The sequence below is a fragment of the Bidens hawaiensis genome, unplaced genomic scaffold, assembly GCF_021521415.1.
Source record: "Bidens hawaiensis isolate Kalapana, Puna unplaced genomic scaffold, B.hawaiensis_p1.1 tig00014982_1, whole genome shotgun sequence".
NCBI classification, from domain to species: Eukaryota; Viridiplantae; Streptophyta; class Magnoliopsida; order Asterales; family Asteraceae; genus Bidens; species Bidens hawaiensis.
Window position 1 is genome coordinate 447049 of NW_027492331.1, and position 16303 is coordinate 463351.

Below are 16303 nucleotides of genomic sequence, written 5' to 3' on the forward strand. Positions count from 1 at the left end.
CACGCGGACAGATTTACTAGTTATAATAAAATCTTAAAACATTTTAAATACCAGACTTATTTTGAGTTGATATGGCTAAAGCTTTAATTTGCTTGTAACATCTCGAAAAATACCATATATATTATGGGTTAAAAATGTAAACTTTGAAAATAGGAGAACCAAAAAATAATTTAATAATAAATATGGTAAGGAAATAATATATGTGAATTATATTAAGTTAGAAAAATTCATATGAAGGTAATGGGGGAAAGAATTCCATCCCACATGGAAATGAGAAAGAAAATGGAATTCCTTTCCATGAGTATAAATAAGGAAGATAAATTCCATCCCACATGGAAAGTGAGATAAATTTGGAAGCTCTTTATAAGAGATGGAGTTTCCATGGTAATATTCTTTTATACTTAGCATGCAGCAAGTGGTCCTAGCAGAGGGTGCGGAGCACCCGACGCGCACGGGTATGGGATCGGGCAAAGACGAGGACGAGGGAGATGGCTATGGCGAAGGCGACGCCGAATGGCGTTGGGCGCAATGTGGCTCTTTGATGGCGCACTTTGCACTTCGCATCACCGCGAGCCGCTTGAGAGCCGCCTTATTGTTTTTGGAAAGTTGAAGCGATACTAGGAAACACTTGCATAGTCGTGGGCCGCTTGAAAGATGCCTTATTGTTTTTGGAAAGTTGAAGTGAGACCAGGAAATGACAAGATATGAAAGTTAAAGGACTAAAATGAAAATTCTTGATTTCAAGACCCATCACGATGCGCGATGGATCAAAGGAATAACCCATCGCGATATGTGATGGGTACATCACAGTGCCCCAGGATGGGTGGTGTAGCGATACGCGATCGCCTAACGTTTGGGTCATCACGATACGCGATGACCAGGCGAAGTAATCGTGACACGTGGCCATCCACGTGGCAGGTCTACTAGGTGACCAATCAAACCTAGTGGGCGGCGTCGCGATACGCGATGACCGAACTAAAGTTCCATCGCGATACGCGATGGAATATTATATTCAGAGGCGGTTAACATATCTATCGCGTACGCGATGGGTTGAAAAGACCCAACGCGTATCGCGATGGGTCACAATCTCAGCCCTATAAATAGGGGTGTCGAGCTCTGCTTTATGCATCCCAAATTTCACTTCACAATCACTTGTCTCGAAATATGTGCCTCGATCTCGTTGTCCCGATGATCCATTCTCGAAATACGTGCAAGGCGTAGAAGTGTTGTTAGATCATTCCCTCGATACGACGACAGTAGGAGTGCTGCCTGCATCAAGCTTAGGCATTTATAAAAATACAAGCAATACAAATTAGGTGTTCCGCCTGTTTATTTTATTATATATGGCTTAGACCCTAGTCGAGAGTATAGTCTATACCTTGATTATATAATAAGTGAAATATAGTTTTCATAAGACGAGGGTATAGATAAAATATTATTTCTTTATAATTATAAGGATTTGATAATGTTTCTTAAGAAATAAGAAACTTGGTATATACGTTTCTTTATGATGAAGAAACGTAGTGTTTAAATGATGAAACCTCTTGGACTAAAGGTCCAAGTATTTTATTAAAGAGAAATGATTATCAAGGTAATGATTATGCAAATAAACTAAAGGTTTAAAGCTGGATCATTAATATACTATTTATAAAAGGTTATTCTAGTACTATAGGTCCGAGGTAATAAGAAGAATATATCAGTAAACTACACTGATAATAACAAAGGTGAATATGGCCAACTCTTTACAACATATTAAAAGGAGTCATTAAAATGATTACATGGGATTGCGTATCCCTAAAACGTTATAAACAAAGGTAATCGCTGGCCCTCGGGCTATGGTATACGTTTGTCTGGATTCTTTCATATGTGGTTAGATGGTGGGAACCACGCTTGATTATGCCTCCGCCACATTGGGCCGGACCTACGATGTTCGAGTGAGGATAACCATTGTGTATATAGGTAGTGGCTAAGATCTCGAACGCTACGTTGTTCGTTGAGCGGTTTCGAGTTGAGCTGGAGTTTTTAATAGTTATTCAGACTTTTAGAAATTGATTGTTTCCTAAGCCACGTTGGACCAAGGCCTACGATGTCTCGAGGGATTAATTAAGTATTAAAATATTTTGTGTCAACATATTCACCAGCATGCGTTGCTGACGTATTTTTAGAACTGTTTTTCAGGTAACCGAGATTATTTGTTGGAGATGATGATAGCCGTTAGACGATTTGATGGCTCAGTCGCATTATTATTATTAAAATAATGTAAATTATGGTTTTTATGTTTCAAACACTTTTGTACCAACCATCGGGTGTTTAATTCCCGACTTTCGAAATATATTAATATTTTAATTAAAACTTCTGCTTTACAACCTTAAACTCAATATATTTACAAAACATGTACCAACTATTGGTCACACCCCTAAGCCCTAAATTGGGGTGTGAGAGGTTGGTATCAGAGCCATCGATCTTAGCGAATTAGGTATTTAGTCGTACCTAAGCTTTGATCAAGGGAAAAGGTTTAATATTTTATCATATTATATCATAGGGATAATATAGGTTGGTATTCTTTCCTATCCCTCATCTTTCTAAAATTCCAAAAATAGATCTCATTTAAAATAGTGATAGACGACTTTATGCGCGACGCAGGAAAAGCTGGTCACCCCGAGCCAATACTCCCGGATGACAACAAGAGTTAAGATTATTATTAAGATTTCTTTTATAAAGACCGTCCAGTCATACCTGTAGTTCCATACGGAAGTCAAACCATCTACTTTCCCGGCACAGAGCAAATGCCAATTCACTGACCAAGTGATCCACCAACTCCCGAGTATCATCCGTCTGATATTCCGGACTATCACCCTTCCAATGAAATGAAAGTTGATAAGCCTATCAAATCGGAATCCGAGCAAGACACATCCGGTTGGATGCAGTGTCATTCCGATTAACGAAAGTGGCATTTTGGAACACCAACTTATAACCAATCAGATTCCAATAATCATATTATAGTAGGTCCATCAAGGAAACCTAAGATGAGGGTGACGCAACCTCAAGAAAAGATAAAAATACAAGTGGATTGATGTATATAAATTTATACATCTTTTAGCATGAAAAAATCTCTAAAAATTGCAACTTCCATCAAATAATATAGCTCAAATAGCTACTTATCTTGTTAATATGTATTTTCAGGCAAACCCAAGCCTCAAACGATAAACGAACGAAAATCCAAAGAAAAATCAACAAAAACCTTAGAAAACACTGAAACACGCCCCTATGCTTCACTAATCATGCCCCCATGCTTTCCGGTGCAAGAAAAGACAAAAATTTACAAGAAAAGGACAATACTAGACAGATGGACACGGGGCCTGCCCCAGCAAGCAAGGGGCCATGGTCACCTTTCAGAAAAGACAAAAGAAATATATCAGATTACCAGAAACACGGGGCCGTGCCACATGAAGCACGCTTTCGTGGTGAGTCATCATGTACGATCTAAAAGAACATTAAATACGACTGGACACCTGTACACGCGGGCGTGCCTCCTCCTATACGAGGCCGTGCCTGGTCCTCCAGACTGCCTATAAATAGATGAGCATGTTTCACTCGTTTGGTGTGCTTGAAGAAAACTTCTATATGGGTTTCTCAAAACACCCGCTTTACACTTATATTGAAGGTCTTGTGGAGAGTTTGAAGGCTTGGAGGCTACCATCATCATCATCCATTATCACCATCATCCATCACCATTGAAAAAGGAAGATTCATCCATATTTAGTTAGATTGTTCTAATTTGATCATGCGTTTTTTATCTTCATTTCTTTTAATGTTCATAACCATGCTCATTATGAGCTAAACTCCAAATACCATCTAATTTCTATGAAGAAGCTTTGTTTTACTTGATAATTATGTTAAACATGTGATTTAGTTTGCTAACGTACATGGTTATTTTGCAATTATCCTTTGATGAATAAAAGTTTTATCACTTTAACTCAATACATCAAGGTTGATGACTAATAATCATTCATGATTCACTCATGTTCTTGGAGACTAGAAATGGTAAAAAGAATACCTTGATAACTTATTCAAGATAAAACATGGATTCTTATATTGTACTTAGAAATGATGAGATATAAGTTATGATCTATTTCTCTGGTTTTTATAATTCTAAAATAACATTGTTAACACAATTACTTAGGTTATCATGCTAGTTAAAGAAATCATATGTTAATGGAATGTGTAATTATAACCTAATTAAATCAACCAGTGGGAGGTTGTGTGAGTTAACTACAATCACCCGAAGTTATTAGAATTGGTATTTAAGAAATCGAAGTCAATCCTAATCTTTCTATTTTACTAAACTACTTGCCTATTTAAATTGACATTCTCATGGTAGTATGAGATTAAGAAAGGATGGACTTGAAAATACGCATGCTACTTTCTTTTAAGTCATAGAATATGTTCACTTAGAAATGAGAGACTATTCTATCATATATAATTAAGGCAAGTTTATCACATGTTTATGTAATAATCATCAAGGAAGAATGGAGTGGATTCTTGATCTTAGATGGTAACCTTCATATAATTGATTTACTCATTTAGAATTTCTCTTCTTGTTACCAACATATTATATATATATATGTATATATATATATATTAGTACTTCTTTTTTATAAAAAGTTTAAAAATCAATTCCAATATGATTAAAACTCTGATTGAACTAAAACGAAGCTTCATTATTAGAAACATTTGTGTCCATGGATCGATACTTGGTTCTTACCAATACTATTCTACATATACGATAGGTAAACTTGCCTATTTTGTGTGTTCTTAGTCTTAGTAGAAATCACTTTTATAAATTTAAAACACGATCTTGTGCGAAAGCTAAAATTCCCTTCCAACCATTTTATGCACTCAAACGTAGCACATCAAGTTTTTCGCCGTTTCCGGGGACACGGTACGTTTCTAAGAACTATCTAAGTTTTAATTTAATCATTGTTTATAATTGTATAAATTTTTAACTTTTATTACTAACTATTAGATTAATTTTTTTAAGGCTAGCCTAACCTTTAGTTTAACTTTCACTAACCTTTAATTTACTCTTAAATAGTTTAAGTTTGATTTAATCCCATGTATGTCCTCTATATTCGGAATTGAGCTTGTTTCCCCAATTTCTGAACCGGAAAGACATTTAGAACTCATCAAACAACTCCACATCAACATCCCTTTCGTAGAAGCCATTGCTCAGATGCCGAAATATGCAAAGTTTCTCAAAGAAGTGCTGACCAACAAAAGGAAGCTGGAGGAGCCCTCGCATGTCACCTTAAGTGAAGAATGCTCAACTGTCCTTCAAAACAAGCTGCCACAAAAAATGACCGATAAAGGGAGCTTTACAATTCCTTGTCTCATAGGAAATTTTTGTCTTTTAGCAATGCCCTGGCCGACCTAGGAGCTAGTATTAACTTAATACCTTATGCGGTTTTTACAAAACTAGGGATAGGAGAAACAAAGCCCACCCGCATGAGCATTTAGTTAGCTGACCGATCCGTTGAATATCCTCGGGGCATTGTTGAAAACATGCTTGTAAAAATTTACAAGTTTGTTTTCCCAGTAGATTTTGTAATTCTAGACATGGAGGAAAACAAAAGTGTTCCTTTGATTTTAGGAAAACCCATTTTAGCCAGTACAAAGGCTATTATTAATGTTTGCACCGGCAAACTCACTCGAGGCAATCACTTTTGACATAGGAAAATCTATGTAACATCCGCAACATCACTATGACACATTATACTGTGTTGACATCATCAATTCTATCGTGAGTTGCTATGTGCGGAAATCCTACATCAATAACACATTAGGTACACAATTCTTAACCGAAAATGTCACCAAACCCATTTTAGAAAACGAAAATCTCGATGATGAAGAAGCATTAGAAGTAATATGTGAGATCACAGAATGTAATGAAAAATCAAAACCATCAATCGAAGAACCACCAGCCTTAGAGTTAAAAGAAATCCCAAACCATTTCGAATACGTCTTTCTCGAAAAAGATTCTTAACTCCCGGTAATTATTTCAACTCACCTTTCTAAAAAAGAGAAGGAAGAACTTCTTAAGTTCCTTAAAAACCATAAGAAAGCCATCACATGGAAGATCATGGATATCAAGGGCAACAGTCATTCCTTTTGTACTCGTAAAATCCTCATGGAGGAAGAATACAAACCCGTGGTCCAACATCAAAGGCATCTCAATCCCAACATGCAAGATGAGGTGAAGAAGGAAGTAATAAAACTCCTTGATGCCGGATTAATCTACCTAATCTCAGATTCACCTTGGGTTAGTCCAGTTCAAGTAGTACCCAAGAAGGGAGGAATGGCGGTCGTAATGAACGAAAAGGATGAGCAAATACCAATGAGAACCATCACAGGCTGGCGAGTTTGCATTGACTACCGGAAAGTTAATGACGCCACAAGAAAAGATCATTTTCCACTTCCTTTTATCAATCAAATGCTTGAACGATTATCTGGAAAAATGTTCTACTGTTTTCTTGACGGATTTTCCGGATATTTCTAAATTCCCATTGCTCCTGAAGATCTGGAGAAAACCACCTTTACATGTCCTTACGGTTGTTAAGGACGAACTTGTTAAGGTTCTTAAAAACCATAAGAAGGCCATCACATGGAAGATCATAGATATAAAGGGAATCCGTCCCTCCTTTTGTACTCACAAAATCCTCATGGAAGAAGAATACAAGCCCGTGGTCCAACATCAAAGACTTCTCAATCCAAACATGCAAAATGTAGTGAAGAAAGAAGTAACCAAACTCCTTGATGCCGGATTAATCTATCCAATCTCAGATTCACCTTGGGTTAGTCCCGTTCAAGTAGTACCCAAGAAGGGAGGAATGACAGTAGTAATGAATGAGAAGGACGGGCTAATACCAATGAGGACCTTCACAGGCTGGCAAGTTTGCATTGACTACCAGAAGCTTAATGACGCCACAAGAAAAGATCAATTTCCACTTCCTTTTATCGATCAAATGCTTGAACGTTTATCTGGAAAAATGTTCTACTTTTTTCTTGATGGATTCTCCGGATACTTTCATATTCCCATTGCTCCTGAAGATTAGGAGAAAACCTCCTTTACATGTCCATATGGCACCTTTGCCTACCGAAGAATGCCATTTGGACTGTGTAACGCTCCAGCCACCTTCCAACATTGCATGGTGGCCATCTTTCATGAAATGATCGAACACTCTATGGAAGTTTTCATGGATGACTTCTCAGTCATTAGAAACTCCTTCGATCATTGTCTGAAAAACCTAGACAAAATGTTAGCTAGGTGTGAAGAAGTGAATTTAGTATTCAACTGTTACTTTATGGTCAAAGAAGGCATTGTTCTCTGTCATAAGATATCCCAATCAGGACTAGAAGTTGATAAGGCAAAAATCGAAACTATATCCAAACTCCCGCCACCAAATTTAGTCAAAGCAATTAGAAGTTTTCTAGGTCACGCAGGATTCTATCGCCGTTTCATAAAAGAATTTTTTAAAATTTCTAGACCTATGACCAAACTTCTAGAGAAAGACACACCATTCGTCTTCTCTGAAGAATGTGTTGAATCATTCAACATATTGAAAGACAAAGATTTCTACGCACCGATCATGACTACATCCGATTGGACCCTTTCTTTCGAAATCATGTGCGATGCAAGTGACTTTGCGGTTGGAGCCATACTCGGACAACGCAAAGAGAAACATTTTCACTCAATTTACTATGCTAGTAAAACTCTTAACGATGCACAAGAAAACTACAACACAACAGAAAAAGAGTTATTAGCAGTAGTTTTTGCCTTTAAAAATTTTAGATTCTACCTAGTTCTTTCCAAAACAATTGTTTACAGAGAACCATTCCACCATACGCTACGTCTTCAATAAGCAAGATGCGAAACCCAGACTTATCAGATAGATTCTACTACTCCAAGAATTCCAAATAGAAGTTAAGGATAAGAAAGGAGCAGAGAATGTAGCCGCATACCATCTTTCATGCTTAGAATGCTTAGCTTCAGAAGAACTTCATAAGGAAATTATCAATGATTATTTTCCACACGAAGTTCTCATGCATATCCAAGCATTCATGTAAGAGAATGATGAAAGTCCATGGTTTGCCGATTTCGCGAAATATCTAGCTTGCGGAATCATAAGGAAAGGGCTAATTCATCAACAACAAAAGAAATTCTTCTCCAACCTTATGTTCTACTTCTGGGAAGATCCGTACTTGTTCAGGATAGGAGCCGATCAGGTTGTTCGTAGGTGTTTACACCACAATATGGACACCTTAGATATTCTCAAACACTGCCATGAGGGACCAACTGGTGGACACCACAGTAACACCACCACGGTTAGAAAATTGTTTGACGCAAGATTTTTCTGGCCCAACATATATAAAGACACACATGCTTTGATCCAAGCATGCGATGCTTGTCAAAGAGCCGGAAATATCTCAGCAAAAAAATAGATGGCTCAAAAAGGCATTCAAATTTGTGAGGTCTTTGATGTATGGGGAATAGATTTCATAGGACTATTTCCTAACTCATTTGGAAATAAATACATCTTAGTAGTAGTCGACTACGTATCTAAATGGGTAGAAGCACAAGCTCTTCCCACTAACGATGCTCGGGTTGTAGTATGATTTTTGAAAAGATTATTTTCACGATTCGGTACTCCAAAAGCCTTAATCCGCGACAGAGGTTCCCACTTCTGTAGTATCTTGATGGATAAACTCTTAGAATGATATGTAGTTCATTATCGTTTGGCAACATCATATCACCCTCAGACCAATAGGTAAGTGAAAGTCTCGGATCGAGGAATAAAAAGGTTCCTCAACAGAACTATAGGAATGAATCACAAAATTTGGGCAAAAAAAATAGATGACGCTTTGTGGGCCCTTAGGACAGCCTACAAAACCCCTATAGGAACAACACCCTTCAAACTTGTTTATGGGAAAGCATGTCATCTACCAATAAAACTAAAACACAAAGCTTACTGGGATCTTAGAGCAGTGAACTTTGATCTAATGTCCGTCGATAAAAACCGGGAAGATCAAATTCACGAGCTCGACGAACTAAGAGCACTGGCATACGAGAATTCCTGGTCTTACAAAGAAAAGACTAAACGTTTACACGACACCCACTTAAAAAGAAACAAAAATTTTCAAGTTGGCAATCGTGTACTGTTATATAACATGCGTTGACGTCTTTTCCCAGGAAAGTTAAAATCTCGTTGGACAGGTCCATACATAGTCGAATCCATTTTTTTTTACTATGGGACAGTAGAGAGATCAAATTCTGAGGCCACAAGTTCAAAGTTAATGGACATCGATTAAAACCATACATCGTTGGACCATTCGAGACCGTCTTGGAGGTGCTAATCCTCCACCAGAACCGATGAACATATTGGAAGTAGGGTCGGGCCAAGACCCTGATTAAACTAGGCATTGCAAATAAATTAGTATATAATTAAAAAAAAGAGAGTGTCTCAAAACACGGGGGCGTGCCTCAGTTTGCATGGTCCCGTGCCACAAAGTGTGGGCCTTAATCTTCACTGCAAAAATCTCAGTCAGTCTGGTTTGTAACAGAATTGTCAGACCTAATGCATGGGCCCGTGTTCCTAGAAGCATGGGTCGTTTCTGGAAACTGTTTGGCTATAAATTGCACCTCTTGCCAATGCATTTTTTGCACCAAACAAAAAGTAAACTCTCACCCTTAGAAATCAAAATGCCAGTTGAAATGAGCGATGAAATTCCCGTTCCTCGCCAACCGAGAAACGAAACCCAACACATTTCCAAAACCAAGCTACTCATCAAACTTCAAGAGCTCGTGAAGGAACTCACCGAAATGAATCTCCTTGCAGAGATGCACCTCATTCAACTCACCGAGTCAGTGGAAAGCATGAAAATGTAACTACAGGACATCAATGAACAACTTCAATTTCAAGTCTTTCGTTTCACCTACTTTCCTCCACCCGGGCCGTTCGATGGAGGAGATTCATTTAGTGGAATTTAGAGACATTTTTCTTTATCTTTTCTTGTGTAATCAAGTGCATTAGGCATAAAGTTTAGGACTTTAAGGCTTAACCCGACTTAATTTTATGTTTTAGGATATTCGGGCTTATCCAGACTCACTTATTAGAACCTTCTTATTAATGAAAAGTAATTTTAGGACATTAAATGCTTAAATAACATCTTAAACATCGTTTTGAAAATTCTTTCTCTCTCGTTTTGCTCAAAAATCAAATATAAAATACCAGTGACAAAAGCATGGGCTGTGCCTCACCCTACACGGGGCCATGGTCACCCTAGAATCTTCAGCATGATACCCGCTGACTCCATACAATTCTCTAAATCAGAAAAATTTATTCTCTCAAAAACATGGGGCCATGCTTCACCAAGCACGGGGCCGTTCCCGACATTCCAGTCTCTATATATTACATGCCATCCTCACTATTCCATTCATACCAAACTAAAAATTTTTGAAACGGATAACAAAAGAATGGAGTGGAAACCAATGAGGAAGTTAAAAAATGGTGAATCTTTTTCTCACCTTGAGGAAGAAATCATAAGGCTTCAAGGCATAATAAGAGACCAACTAGAGAGTAACACTGAAACAGAAGCTCGCTTGATCGAGTTGACAAACAAGGTTGAACTACTAAGGTTCGAGAATTTCCACATTGTTGAAAGTCACAACAAAGATGTGGATTACAAGCTCAACTTCCTTAACCGAGAAATCGGAAAGCTCGACAAAAAGCTTTCCGAGCTCTTGGCAGCCAAAAGTGCCCCACCACACATTCAAGATCTGTTCGAGGATGGTGGTTGTTAGCATTGTCGTTTTTTCTTAGGAGTTGTTCTCGTTTAAGTTAGTTTCATGTTTCTTGGGTCATGTTGTTTAATTTTCGTTATGATGTTTAGAAGTTAATGAAATTTCTTAGGAATTTGTGTTTTTACCTTTAATCTTCAATGAAAATTAATTGAAAACAAACCAGCTCGTTAAATAAACAATTTAAACAAAAAAGAACCAGACCGTTACATGCAGCACGGGGCCGTGCCCCAACCTACAGTGCAGTTACGGATTTTTAATAAAAAAAACAACTTTCTCATAACATAACCCTAAACACCTATTCCGCCTCTATCCGAAAACCTGCGAACCAACACCAAAAATTCCAAACATTGATTCAAACCTTCAATTCCAAGCAAAAGGTATGTTGATTCAATGATTTTATGGTCCTAATTCATCATTCTAAGTCTTAATCGGATTCCAAATCTGAAATTCATACCAACTGTTGTTGAATTGGGTCAACGCCCGGAAAGTAGGGTTATTAATTCTTAATATCTAGGCTTTTGAATTGTTAAATAGGTTTGACATGACTAGAAATTAGGTTTGAAAGTCTTTGATGAGGATAATCATTCGGGTTCGGGTCTTGAAAGACCTATACCATGAAAATCAAAACCCGGATGATATTTCTTAATAATCGGGTTGAATCGCAAGTTCAAATCTTAACATTTTCAAAATTAGGATTAAAAACACGGGCCGTGTTTCTATAAAACACACCCTGTGGTCAACTATAGGTCAACCAAAAGTCAAAATTATTCACAATGGTCAAAATTGTCAAAATCAGAGAAACATGGGGCCGTGCCTCATGGGGCGGCCATGCTTTGCCCTCTGTTCCACATGTTCAATTAAAATTTGTGATTACTTTCCTAATCTTGTTCTAAAATGCAGATGGCTGAATATGGGGTTGCCGACCATGCTTTCTTGGTTTTCCCCGAGAACACGGCATGAGATAGGCTCGCTAGACAAAGGTTAGGATACTTGAATAACCTTTACCCAGATCTGGACTTGTACGAATGTACCTACACGTTGTAACAAGTCAGCCAATTGGGAAGTTACAGGAAGCTCGTTAAAGGGCCATGGGCATGTGTTTTCAGATGAAAGGGAAAATCAGTAACTAAACTAACTAAAGAATTTTTTTCCTCATTCACAATAAAAATGAAGGACTTGTATATGTGGGATGAAGAAGCTACCGGTTTCATGGTCAGAGGAGTATGGTACAACACTTCGATCATACAGCTCAGGATCGATTTGGGCATTTATGCTTCCGATGAGACCGATTCCCCATAATGGTACGAGGCTATGACAACTTTTGCAGATGAGGATGGTGATGAATCAAGTAAACCCGGAAACACCAGAATAAAAGCATTGGAACAGGTGAGTTATGGAAATGAACGTTACTATCCAAGCAGGGCCAAGAGCACCGCCTTACGCGACCCACTGACTAGGTACATTCACCGCTTGCGGAGTCACACCGTCACTTAGCATGCCCAAAGTGAGGGGTCGTAGGATTAAGTGTTTTGTGCGCTCTTTATTGCATCAAGAACGAGGTACCATGCAACATCACGTACCTATTTTGTCAACTGTTTAGAACAAATGCAAAAAGCACAAATACCCCGATCTTTGGTGGTGCATGGATATATTGGCTCTACAAAGCTTATGGTGCAGTCAGGGAAGGAACACGCAGCCCAAGCCCGACCCACTTGATCTCAACCTTTGTATCAGTGTGCAGATGGTCCTGCAGATTGGAAGAGACCCACCACAGTGTAGGTTTCAGGATGCCCTCAACCAAGTCTGGGATCCTGAGGACCCCACATAGATGACCATCCAAGATATACTTGAGAGGAGGACCAGATCACCATCACGACAGACCCGCCGCCGCACTTACTCTCAGCAGGGCGGCCCATCATCATCAGGAGTCGGCCCAGCTTGTCATACCATAGCCACTACTCTTTTGAGGGGCTATACGGGCTCATGACCGGTTCCAGACTCACACCACCGCTTCTTTTGAGAGGTTATCATGACAGATTGCTGATTCTAATGCACAACGTACCACAGAGTACGTAGAGACGAGGCGGGAGATCCTTCACTTGGGTGAGCGCATGGATAGGCAGTGGGGACCCTTTGACCCGGAGAACCCGGGCAACTGATGAGCATCGGCGATGGTAGGTCTGGTATGGGCATGGGCAATAATACTTATTGACTTTATTATTATTATGTTTCTTTGAGACAATTTCTATTTGGTTGTTTGTTTGTTTACTATTTATTATGGCTGGGGATGCCGAGACATTTGACTATGGACTTATTTAGCCTGTCTGGGTAGGGTATGAATGATTTCATACCCAATTTTCAGTAGTATTGGGCTTTGGTTGTTTGTTGGTTGTGTGTATTCTTCATTATTTAGGTACACTACTCAATTTCGTTAGCCCGTATGGAAGTTCCTTTCTATTTTACCCACCATATTTCATATGAATCTTATTATTAATTTTTCTTATGAATTTTTTCACATTGAGGACAATGTGGACTCAAGTGTGGGGAGGGTAATTACTTGACCAAATTGCTTGCTCAACTAATTAAAAAAAATTCTCTAATAACAAAATTTTTGTAGCAAACAAAGATTACTATTATAACAAAACCAAAAGAAAATAAAAGAATTTTTTTTGCGAATAACCAACTAAAAATCTACTACAACAAAAACAAGCGAAAAAGTAAAAAGAAGTTTTGTATTATTGAGAATAAATTTATGCAAAATATGGCGTTTATACCCAATCCCTCCGTTACTTTGAGATAAACCTCATTCCATATAAATATTTTTTCGGAAGCTTTGAGTGAGTCATATGCTTCGTGTGATTTAGAACTTGTCGCAAATGTTCTTATCAAGACCGCATGAAGCATTGTATAAGGAATAAGGTAATATTATTACCACTCCCTCAAACCATTCTCCAAATTACAAAACCCAAAAACCTTACCCCTTTATTCCTCTCACCGGTAAAATATAACACTGGTCTTTTACCGGCAGACCCTAAAGAACTGGAAATGGATTCTTTCGATTTCAGTTTCCTTTGCTGCATACATTTCGCAAAACCTAAGTTGCCTCCAGAATTTAGGTTATAAAATTCTCTAATAACAAAATTTTTGTAGCAAACAAAGATTACCAAAAGAAAATCAAAGAAATTTGTTTGCGAATAACCAACTAAAAATCTACTACAACAAAAAAAGCGAAAAAGTAAAAAGACGTTTTGTAATATTGAGAATAAATTTATGCAAAATATGGCGTTTATACCCAATCCCTCTGTTACTTTGAGATAAACCTCATTCCATATAAATATTTTTTCGGAAGCTTTGAGTGAGTCATATGCTTCGTGTGATTTAGAACTTGTCGCAAATGTTCATATCAAGACCGCACGAAGCATTGTATAAGGAATAAGGTAATATTATTACCACTCCCTCAAACCATTATTCAAATCACAAAACCCAAAAACCTTACCCCTTTATTCCTCTCACCAGTAAAATACAACACTGGTCTTTTACCGGCAGACCCTAAGAACTGGAAATGGATTCTTTCGATTTCAATTTCCTTTGCTGCATACATTTCGCAAAACCTTGGTTGCCTCCAGAACTTAGGTTATAAAATTCTCTAATAACAAAATTTTTGTAGCAAACAAAGATTACCAAAAGAAAATCAAAGAAATTATTTTGCGAATAACCAACTAAAAATCTACTATAACAAAAAAAGCGAAAAAGTAAAAAGAAGTTTTGTAATATTGAGAATAAATTTATGCAAAATATGGCGTTTATACCCAATCCCTTCATTACTTTGAGATAAACCTCATTCCATATAAATATTTTTTCGGAAACTTTGACTGAGTCATATGCTTCGTGTGATTTAGAACTTGTCGCAAATGTTCATATCAAGACCGCACGAAGCATTGTATAAGGAATAAGGTAATATTATTACCACTCACTCAAACCATTCTCCAAATCACAAAACCCAAAAACCTTACCCCTTTATTCCTCTCACCGATAAAATATAACACAAGTATTTTGCTGGTAGACCCTAAAGAACTGGAAATGCATCATTTTCAATTTCCTTTGCTGCATACATTTCGCAAAACCTAGGTTGCCTCCAGAACTTTGGGAGAGAATCTTTCTCTTTAGCAATGAGGTAAGGAAAAAGTGGCGCCAAGACGAACAGAGGCCACCATTTTGTGGAGTTTCCAAAAGCGTAATGAAAAGAAGAGCAAAAAGATACGAACGATGCTTAGGATGCAAAAACTGGTCCCACGAAGGAAGATGTAGAAAAGGTCAATCGTCTGTCTCAACATGAATATACCGAACTAATGAGGGTGGGGGCTATTAGGATCAAATCCGAACAATCCGTTAGAGTTGGGAGTTATGTTCAGAGCAGGATGGAGGTAGAACTGATCCACATCCTCGACAAAATTGGTCTTGACGATCTGAACTTAAAAGAGTCACTATGTTTGTTTTTTTAAAAAATAAAATCATCAGTCGGGAGAAAAGAGCTAACCACTGAAGACATCTCAAGGCTCCTGACAATCAGAAGAAGTTGTATCTACCATCCTCATTAACTTAAACCCTTAAACCACCATAAAATATTAAATCCTTACTCAAAACAAAACAACCCTATATTACCTTCTAATCTATTCAACCCTTCACAGAGGTGGAGATTTGAACTTGTTACAAGCTTATTTATCACATGTCACATTTTGGCTAAGAGTGTTCATAAACCTATATCACAGGTATGATCAGATATTAAACCAAGTGCGAGTGAACATTTTGAGAATGTGATGTTTGGCATAAACAGAAGCTCATAATAACAAATAGCCTTTTTATATATAGCACTACATACATTTTCATGATTTAAGGTTGGTTATTTTGTTCCCATTTTCTTGGAACTCTATTAGGGATGTTTAAGCTATGGTCCTGACTTGCTAGTTTTAGAATATTTATAAGTAGCTTGCTTGAGGATAAGCAAGGTTCAAGTGTGGGGATGTTTGATGTATATAAAGTTATACATCTTTTTAGCATCAAATAATCTCTAAAAACTGCAACTTCCATCAAATAATATAGCTCAAATAGCTACTTACCATGTTAAAATGTATTTTCAGGTAAACCCAAGCCTCAAAGGAAGAAACGAATGAAAATCCAAGGAAAAATCAAAGAAAAACCAAGAAAACACTGAAACACACCCCATGCTTCACTGAACACGCCCCCATGCTTTCCTGTGCAAGAAAAGACTAAGAATAAGACAAAATATTGGATCGATGGACACATGGCCGTGCCCCTGCAAGCATGGAGCCATGGTTATCTTTCAGAAAAGACAAAAGAAATATAACAAATCACCATAACACGGGGCCGTGCCCCATGAAGCACGCCCTCATGGCGAGTCATCATGTATGATCTGACAGAACATTA